General features: G+C 40.5%; 1 non-coding gene across 1 annotated transcript; it reads right to left on the reverse strand.

The window, feature by feature from the left end:
• Window positions 1-4,694: 4,694 nt before the first annotated feature.
• LOC134295780 (U6 spliceosomal RNA) lies at window positions 4,695-4,796 on the reverse strand. The gene has a single exon (XR_010002386.1). It is a non-coding gene; the product is annotated as a U6 spliceosomal RNA (small nuclear RNA).
• Between the last annotated feature and the right edge of the window lie 3,521 nt (window positions 4,797-8,317).

Here is an 8,317-nt window from a genome sequence, read left to right on the forward strand (position 1 = left end):
GTTGGGGAAAGTTTAGCTCACAGTACGAGCCTAACGTGATAATGTCCACAGTGACTGAAAATACAGAATGGATGCAAGAGCTCCCTGTAGCTAATTCTTTTCCCTTTCTCACTTTCCACCATCTGTTTAGCAATGATGTTTTTCAGAAGTTTGAAAATATTTTGTCTGTCTTTCTTCTACTATGGCGAGAAGACAGAAGTGCTAAACCAGTCCTAATCTAAACGCTATCTACGTCAGTCAAATCCAATTTGGACTCAAACCAGATTGATCTGAAATGACTCAGTGCAAGTAGGGGTCAAGTGAATCAGTTGCACACCCTCTCCTTAACTGATGTTTATCAGTATAACATTTTTGCAACTAAAGCAAACTACAAATAGCACTGGCCTAAGGCAGGATTTCATCACCTCTTACAATTGTCCTTCCACTGTTACAGGTTTTATTTTTGTGAATTTGGTTATTTGCTTCTGCCATTGCAGCTGCCCTATGGCATTTTAATAAGGACTGCAGATCCATGAGACTGAGGGAGATCGTAAATGCACAGTAAGATAAATCCCTATGAAAAATGACACAGGGAAGCTGCAGAGGCAGCAGGAGAGGAAGGAGGGGGCAGAGAAAGGCACAGAGAAATTGGTGCAAGGACAGTAAGCCAGGAATCAGCATGGTAGCTGAGGTGGCAACGGCATGCAGAGCTTGCTCCTTCTCCTCTTTCTGCGTGCTATAGGTGTCTCTTTCACCCAAAGTAATGGAGGAACCAGGTGCCCCTTTCTTTCCTATCTGGCTTCTCACTGTTCAGGCACAAAAAAGGCAACAAGCAATTGGATAAGCAGAGATCACCTCAGCCTTTCTGGCTTGCAGGGCCCTCCTCCTCTTTCTGCTGTGTGCATCTGTTTTACTCAGAGAAAGAAGGGAGAAATCAGATTGCATTTTCTTTTCCCACCTGCCCAGTTACCCACTGCCTTCTTCCCCTCAGGCAGTGAGAATGACTGTTTTTCCTCCATTGCACCTTGGTCACTGGAGAAAGAGTCAGGGTGAATGGGCAAGCAAACAAACAGAGAAGGAGAGGCAAGTGGAGAAAAAGGCAAAGGAGACCCTTGGGACCATGGTAGCAGCTTCCTACGGATCACAGTTGTAACACCCCTGAAGCTCTGTGCAGATTTTCCAATTTCATGGGGGAGATGGGATCTGCACTTCCAAAACTGATATGACAATGTCCTCCACTGCATGTGAGGATAGCTTTTAATATAATGCAGAAAACCTCTATGTAGTTAAAGAACTCAATCTTTCATCAGAGGGGAATGGAAGAAGTGTTCAAAAAGAATACCTATAGCACAGAAGTCTGCCTCTGATTCCTCGGTATCTGCCACTGGTTTATTCTGATCACATAGACATACTTAATTTCAGGACCAGCTCTGAATTTAAATATGTCTGTGCAATGGTGAACATAATCTGAAAGTATTGTGAAAAGATACCTCATTTCTTACTCAAACCATGGGCACTAGTGTTTCTTTATTTCCCATTGCCACCTTTGCCAGATATTGTTGCCAAATTAATTATATGCTAAGACAACTGGCGACACCATGGTGGTTACGACACAAGCTGTTCAAAGTGGCTAACTTTCCTGAGGCAACCCCATATCCGTGCAAAACTACATTAAAGAGATTTCTGGTAGTAGATAAAGCACAATAAGTAGGAGTTTTTTGCCATATGCCACTGTCGCTATTTTGGTATATGGTATAGATACCTTTAAGACTTGGAAACCCACTGGCAAAGAAGAGTTTTTGAAACATATAATTATATCCCTTAAATAGTGATGCTTTTTCATTTTTGCTGAGAAAATACAAAGGAAAAGAAAAGCAATTTTCCTTCTCTTTCCTGGCTAGTAGCAATAAACTATACACAGGCATAGTGCCTCAAAAATCTAAAGGATTTGATTACTTTAGGAGTTTGGAAGACAAGAGAGAATGGGGGAACATTGGACAGTTTGGCAGACAGACAGAAATAAAGAGGAATAATGGAAACTTAATATAGCTTTCAGTTTCTTTCCCCACAGTAAAGAACATTAAATAGAGCAACAGCCATGGACTTGAAATGAGATGGCCTTTAGACCAGACCATTATAACAGGTGGTGGAAAGTTACGTGACAGATTTATCGATCATCTAAAATGTTCTCTAAGGTTAATAAGCAGAGGTCATGTCATAGCACTGTTCACTTGGTATTTGCCTCCTCGTGTTGCTGCTCATTTCTGTTGTAATGTTACTGAATTAAAAGATGCCCGCCTTCTACACAAAGAGACTAGCATGGGGCTTCTGTATCACACCATGTGATATTATGCAGATACAGTGATACCTTGAGTGAAAAATTTAATTCGTTCTGTGACCGAGCTCTTAACTCAAATAGCTCCTATCTCAAAACTACTTTTCCATTGAAATTCTACTCTCCAACCCCCCCCCCCCCCCCACATGCACACACTTTTGTAACATGTTTTAAATAATAAAATGTACTTTATAAATAACAAAGAATGTATAAATACATACTCATAGAACAATAAAAAGAATATCAATTTCAAAATGGTAGAAGCACAAAGTTGTGGCAAGGAAGCACAAAGCAAAGATGGAGAAACATCATTTTCTTCATCTTGTACTTATTCCAACCTCCTCACTCCCTCTCTTGCTCTTTCTCTCTCCCCCCCCTCTCTTCATGAAGTCAAACCACACAAAATCAATTAACCCAAAGTTCCTCAAAGCAGACAAGAGCAAAGTGGACAGCAATCTCCCAAAGTGGACAAGAGCATGAAGCATGGAAGCTGCTCCCTTGAAAGCCTGTACTCTCCTGCTAGCACTCCCTGTAGTACTAGTGCTCTCTCTGGCCTTAACTCAAAACTCTGCTTGTATGTCAAACTGAGACTCGGGATAAGTGACAGCTCTTAACTCAAAATGCTTTTAAGTTGGGATGCTCTTAAGTTGAGGTTCCACTGTATAAAGGTAAGAAATATATAAAGGTTGAGTCTCCCTTATTCAAAATGCTTGGGATAAGTAGTTTTTTTAAAAAAATGTTTTCTATGTGTATGTGTTTGGAATGCCTATATCTGCATAGAATGTACATAGTGAGTGAGGGAGGGGGGAGATAGTCACATGTCCAGCCCCTGCTAAAAGGCTGTCAGCATACTTTCCACTCTTTTAGCAGAGAATCCCCACAAGTCTTTTTCCATTCTATCTGGGCTGGATATCTATTGGTGGTGGCCAATAGAATTGCTTTCTTTCACCCTTGCAACCTTCCAGAATGCTTACCCTTCCATATGATCCATTGGCCAGGTGGAAAGTGAGCAGAAACACATCCGGGAAACCTGCTTGGAGTTTCCCCCCTTCCTTTCTCTTCTTTTCCCTTCATCCGGGCTCTTGAAGAAAAATTCAGATACTGGATGTGTGACTAGCCCACTTTCCCCAAAAGTGGAAGTGGGTCACTGGTAGCAAAAAAAAAAAAAAAGGATTTTGGAGTATTTCAGATTTTTGGATGAGGGGGGACTCAATCTCTATCTATCTAATTTTGCCTGTTAACCTAAGAGCAGTGACAAGCTGGAGCAAGAGTGCTGGGATCAGAGTAGGGGCAATGATCTAATTATGTGGAGTAGGTGATAGAGCCTTGTTGGTCTGGGAAGTAGATGAACTGTAACAAGACTTTCAACTGCATTATTACTTGCTATACATTAACACAGTAAAGCCTATTGTTAGTCTCAAGTGCCATAGACCAAATGAATCTAGGCCAACTTAGTAAGTCAACATGTATGTGCATTGGACTGTCATTGCCCTATTCTAGATGTGATGGGGAGGGGGACTAACAATAAAATTAATACCAGAATAACAAAAATACCCCTCAGAGTCGGGTGTGTATTTTATTTCTTCTAATAGGGTTCCTACTTCATGCTACCTATTTAAATGGCAACACATTTTTTGGAAGTTAGGTTGCATTGCCATCCAACCCATCGAAATAAAGAGACTAACACAACAGGTATGGGTTCAAATATGGGCTACTTTATTAAATGTTACCTAATTAAATTTTGTAACTTGATGCTAATTCTAATGAGTGGCATGAATTTGGTGTGGAATGAAGTCAAAGTAGTGGTTCTTCCCAACCTACCCCTCGGCTGAATTTGGGTGAAACACTAGGTCCCCAGCTGAACTATTCCTGGATGCCATTAAAGGAAAACGTGTCAGAGAGTTCTGCCCCAAGGATTAAATGAGGTCATAATCTCCCATTCCTAGGCCATTTCTGTTCCTCATCACCTGGATTGTTTGAATCCTAGGCGAGGGTTTCCTTTCCTGGACTGGACACAAATGAGGTGCTTTGGGTGTACACCAAAAATGTCAATCCCTTACGGCTTTCCGTTATAGCTTATTTAAGCAACCATGCCTCCCAATTAGCCATTTACAACAGTATAGGGTAGACAAAAACCCTACTGGAACATTGGTAAAGGTTAAGGTAAAGGTTTTCCCCTAACATTAAGTCTAGTCATGTCCAACCTTTCAGTCAGCAAGTTCAGCAGCTCAGCGGTTTAATCTGCTGCACCACTGGGGGCTCCATAGAACATAGGAGGGGGAAAATTCCTACCTGGCCTCAGAGGCAACCAAATTTTGTACTGTTAGTGGCAAGCGGGCGGGTTGATGTCTTGCTTCATAATGAAGAACAGGGGGAGGGTTGCTACCAGTATTGCTTCATGAATTTGTGTGTAATCCTTGTGTTGGAGCCATGCTAATCTTAATGTTCCAATTTTAGTATATGCTCTGCCAAGGCACATAACAAGACTGTAGAATCTCTAACAAAGTCAGTTTTAACAGACTTTCCTATGTCAAGGAATGGATCGAAAAGTCCTTTCACTTTTTGATACAGTAGAGTCTCACTTATCCAACACTCGCTTATCCAACGTTCTGGATTATCGAACACATTTTTGTAGTCAATGTTTTTAATATATCATGATATTTTGCTGCTAAATTCGTAAATACAGTAATTACTACATAGCATTACTGTGTATTGAACTACTTTTTCTGTAAAATTTGTTGTATAACATGATGTTTTGATGCTTCATTTGTAAAATCAGAACCTAATTTGATGTTTAATAGGCTTTTCCTTAATGCCTCCTTATTATCCAACATATTCACCTCTCCAACGTTCTGCCAGCCCGTTTACGTTGGATAAACGAGACTCTACTGTAATAATTTACTAACATTCAGTTTTAAAAAAATATATTGCAAGCGAAAACATCACTGTAAAAAACATGCAATAAACAAAAAAAGCAAATTCATATTTATCCAGACCCAAAGCAGATCTATGTCCTTTTTTTGTCAATGATTTAAGTGATTCAGGCCCTTTTGGGAATATCTCTATGTGTGCATGGTTGTGTGTACAAGTTTATTTATTTATTTATTATTTAAACTTATATGCCGCCACTCCCCTAGGGCTCGGGGCGGCTTACAAGAAAGGCAAAAATCTAACAATTTAAAAACATATTTAAAATATCTTTTTAAAAAATCTTAAAAACACTCCCCCAGGGCTCGGAGTGGCTTACAAAAACAAGCTAAAATCTAAGCAATTTAAAAACAGCAATAACGGAGATCAAAAGCTTGCCGAACATCCCTTCTCCAAAATGCTTGGAACGAGAAATGTTTTGTGTTGTGGTTTTTTTTTTCAGATTTGTAAATATACCAGTATGTACCTTTTGAAATATATTTGCATATACAGTATATATACGTAATGAAATGTCATGCCAGTGGTTCCAAAAATGAAATTCATGTCTGTTTCATATACACCTTATACACATAACCTGAAGGTAATTTTATACAACATATTTTAATAATTGTGTTCATGTTTGCATACATTGAACTAGTAGAAAATAAATGTGTCACTATCTCAGCCACCCATGTGAACCATTTTGGATTTTGGAATTCTGGAAATGGGATACTTGACATATATAATGACACTGTCAATTACAACTTTGAGCAATCATCTATATATATAAAAGGATAAAGTTGCGGGCGCAGTAACTATAACAACAAAACTAAACATCCCAGATATACGAAACTTGGCAACACAATGCAAAAGCCTTGCCTCCCGGTTACAACAACACAACCACACCACAAAACCACAATCCGGACCCACAAAACTCACAACAACACATCATGACTATAACAACACAACTAAATGCCCTAGAAATACAAAACTTGGCAACACAACGCAAAAGCCTTGCCTCCCGGTTGTAACAACACAATCACAACACAAAACCACACTGGACCCACAAAACTCACAACAACGCATCGTGACTATAACAACACAACTAAACACCCCAGAAATACAAAACTTGACGACACAACGCAAAAGCCTTGCCTCCTGTTTGTAACAACACAACCACACCACAAAACACAATCCGGATGCACAAAACTCACAACAAAGCATCGTGACTATAACAACACAACTAAACGCCCCAGAAATACAAAACTTGACAACACAACGCAAAAGACTTTCCTTCCGGTTGTAACAACACAACCACACCACAAAACCACAATCCAGACCCACAAAACTCACAACAACGCATCGTGACTATAACAACACAACTAAACGCCCCAGAAATACAAAATTTGACAAAACAACGCAAAAGGCTTGCCTCCCGGTTGTAACAACACAATCACACCACAAAACCACAATCCAGACCCACAAAATTCACAACAACGCATCATGACTATAACAACACAATTAAACGCCCCAGAAATATGAAACTTGGCAAAACAATGCAAAAGCCTTGCCTCCCAGTTGTAACAACACAATCACACCACAAAACACAATCCGGACCCACAAAACTCACAACAATACATCGTGACTATAACACCACAACTAAACGCCCCAGAAATACGAAACTTGGCACACAACTAAATGCCCCAGAAATACAAAACTTGACAACACAATGCAAAAGCCTTGCCTCCTGTTTGTAACAACACAACCACACCACAAAACACAATTCGGATGCACAAAACTCACAACAAAGCATCGTGACTATAACAACACAACTAAATGCCCCAGAAATACGAAACTTGGCACACAACTAAATGCCCCAGAAATACAAAACTTGACAACACAACACAAAAGCCTTTCCTTCCGGTTGTAACAACACAACCACACCACAAAACCACAATCCGGACCCACAAAACTCACAACAACGCTTCGTGACTATAACAACACAACTAAACGCCCCAGAAATACAAAATTTGACAAAACAATGCAAAAGCCTTGCCTCCCGGTTGTAACAACACAATCACACCACAAAACCACAATCCAGACCCACAAAATTCACAACGCATCCTGACTATAACAACACAACTAAACGCCCCAGAAATACAAAATTTGACAAAACAATGCAAAAGCCTTGCCTCCCGGTTGTAACAACACAATCACACCACAAAACACAATCCGGACCCACAAAACTCACAACAATACATCGTGACTATATGTGATGTCTCATGGGCCTTGTAGTCCCATTCCTAGTACTATGGTGGCAGACGAAGAGGAAAACTTGGGTTTCCCACCGATTCAGCCAGAATCGGAGCCCTTGCACCTGGAGGATGTTTGCCCTCAAGAAGTCAGCCAAACAAGCCTTGGGCAGAATTCTCCCCCGTTTTCTCGAAGAGACAATTATAATAGAGATAGAGGAAATAGGGAGGCGAATCGCCGGAGCGCCAGAATCGCAGCCAAACAATTAGCTGATTAGGTTTGCTTCCCTTGGGAAATTCTAAGGAGTCATGCATCTGGACAAAGTTGGGTTTCTCTTCTAGTTCTCCAGGGAAAGTGGTTTTCTGGCGGGAAACGGGACCCTATTTAGGTGTTTTCCCGCGAAGGAAACCTTGCGGAGTCAACTCGTCAGCTTGAGGAGTGAGATCGTGTGTGGACTACGCAACTCCAGTTCCTTGTTTCCAAGACCAAGTTCCAAGCCTGCCTTGTTTCCCGGACCTCGCCACGGACCCTGTTCTTGTTCCTTGTTGCCTCGTATCAAGCCTTGTTTTGCCAAGAATCTAGTTTGTTTCCAGCCTTGTTGTCAAGTTCTATGGACTAAAGGACCTTGTCATTTCCCCACACTTTGCTTGGCAAAGTGTGTGTGTCGGTTATTGGATTATAACTTTGGACCTTAATATCACATATTGGACATTATTTTCTTGGACTATATTTGGCCTTTCCTGAAAGGTCTGTTTCTGAACTTTATTCTTCACTTGTTTTTATTGACTTTATATATTCCTATAATAAAGATATTAGATAGAATCCGGCCTCTGCGTATGGTTA

Source organism: Anolis carolinensis, chromosome 1 (genome assembly GCF_035594765.1).
Source record: "Anolis carolinensis isolate JA03-04 chromosome 1, rAnoCar3.1.pri, whole genome shotgun sequence".
In the NCBI taxonomy this organism is placed as follows: domain Eukaryota; kingdom Metazoa; phylum Chordata; class Lepidosauria; order Squamata; family Dactyloidae; genus Anolis; species Anolis carolinensis.